This window comes from Brassica oleracea, chromosome C6 (assembly GCF_000695525.1).
Source record: "Brassica oleracea var. oleracea cultivar TO1000 chromosome C6, BOL, whole genome shotgun sequence".
In the NCBI taxonomy this organism is placed as follows: Eukaryota; Viridiplantae; Streptophyta; class Magnoliopsida; order Brassicales; family Brassicaceae; genus Brassica; species Brassica oleracea.
The window spans coordinates 4,017,844-4,020,160 of NC_027753.1; positions in this window are offsets into that span (position 1 = coordinate 4,017,844).

The following is a 2,317-nucleotide window of genomic DNA, read 5'->3' on the forward strand; positions in this document are numbered from 1 at the left end:
CCAGGTCGCTCCCGAGCCGGTCCAGGAAAGTCCCTCTTCGATTTTGTCTGGTTTAATTTGAGTTAACCAGCCCTAAACCTAACCGGACGACCCTAGAACTACCCATACCCACGACCCTCATCTCTTTCACTCTCCCTTCCTCTCACAAACTCTCATACTCTCTAAAACAAACCCCACACCAAATCTCCTAGTTTTTGTTTCTAAATCTAAGCTTTCGCCCCAACAGTCTGTTCCTCACCACCCATTCCCCATTTCCTTCCATCCAAAGCAAGGTATTGTGTTTTTAATTTCAAATTCGTAGGTCCATGAACCCTAGAATNNTACTCAATACATTTCTTTTCATCCAAAGCAAGGTATTGAGTTTTAAAATTTAAATTCGTAGGTCCATGAACCCTAGAATTTAAAAATCGAAATTTGGTCATATTCTTGCTTGATTGTAGTAAAATAGAATAGGGAAAGCTTATATATCAAGTTGGGTTGTTGAATTGATGGTGATTTGAACTTTGGCAAAATTAGGGTTCATGGATTTGGGGCTTTTCGAAATTGATCCTAATTGAGTGTGTTAGTGGGTGAGTTAGTATGTTAAGGTGTTGAAAGGTTTGATTAGAGAACCCTAAGTTAGTATATTAAGGTGTTGAAAGGTTTGATTAAAAAATCCTCTCGTTCTAGAACCTCTTTGAATATTGAATTTTACTCTTGTCATTTTCTTTTGCAAAGTTCATCCACTTATCACTTTCCAAGTTTGGGTATTTCTCAGGTACAATGGTTAAGAAAACTAAGGGAAAGTCGGATGTTGAGAGGCAGGAACCTGAAAGTCAAGAGTCTTCGCTGAGAGGAAAGGCTTTAGCCTCGGAACGAGCTGGTTCTGGGACACAAAAGACTTCTCGACAGAAAACCGTGGCTGCAAAGAAGGCAAAGGAGCAAGAGAAGAGGGCAGGAAAGAGTATAGCAGTTGCCACAGATGAGGAGAGTGGCGATGAAAGGGCAGATGAGCAGGCTCCTACAAAGAGGGCCAAGATGTCCAAAGGGAAAGAGGTTGCTGAGGATAGAGACAAGGCGAAAACGCCATCTGAGGAAGAGCTGTATCACCATTTGTTGAATGGGGTAACTTGGACTCTGGCCAGATTCGCTGACCTTGATTTGCTGAAGGAGGTGGGTCTCTATTCTGATATTGAGGCAATGCTGGGGCACCTGAAGATGCCCAAACTCCTCACCATGGCCTACCCCACCTACCGGGATGGCTCCTGTCAGTTATTGTCTTCCCTTGAGGTCACTTACCATTACGATCCGCACGTGAGGCAAGGATGGGGCAAAATAATGTTCAAGGTCAATGGGAGAGAGTACAACATGAACTTCAAAGACATTGGGAGAGTCATGGGTTTCCAAGACTTGGCAGACTACTCCCTTCCCAAGTGTGAAAACCTCCCCACTCAGCTTTGGAAGTTAATCACTGGAAACAAACACTCTACTGGGGATGACAAGAACTCACATATCCGGCACCCATCTATACGCTACCTCCATAGGATGCTCGTCCATGCATTCTACCCACGGAAGCAAGCTGGTAGTGTCACCGCGGAAGACATGCAACTATTCTGCCCGGCTATCCGCCCCTATACCCCACCTGGAACGTTGCCCCTTCCAAGCAACGATTTCCGACAAACTAGTGATCCTCGGAAATTTGTTTCCTCGGAATTCCGTCGGAAAATTCCGAGGGATTTTCGAGGAAAGAAGAAATTCCGAGGAATTATTTCCGAAGACTTGTTTCGTCGGTATGTCGTCGGAATATCGATATTCTGACGAAATTCCGACGATTTTTTCCCTCATTATGGGAAAGGACGCAGCAGGGCCTAAGTTCATCGATGGCACTTACTTGAAGATTGCCACCTATTTCAGTGAGATATATGGGAAGGACTACGTCTACCACTACTACTTGCAGGGCAAGCCGGTCGAAGTGGTTCTTCCAAACCAGAGACTGACGAGCTTAGAGAGACCTGGAGCTATCAGCTTCAACTTATCCCAAGAAGACTTTCTTGGAGAACACGGGTCTCTCGGTCCCATTGCTGCACCAAGGAAAAGGAGTGTTCTGACGAGACACAACTTCACAGGACCTCCTAGGGAAGAATCTGTACCCATCTATGGACCTCCACGCTACTACTTCAAGCCAAATGATGGAGTCCTCCCCCCTGGTGCGCTTCGTGATGCTCATGACCACATTAGCCGACTTCAGCGATGGAACAAGGCACAAGACAGAACAATCGAAAAGCTGAAGGACAAGTGCAAGGCGCTGAGCAAGATGGTGAAGAAGCAATCAAAGACA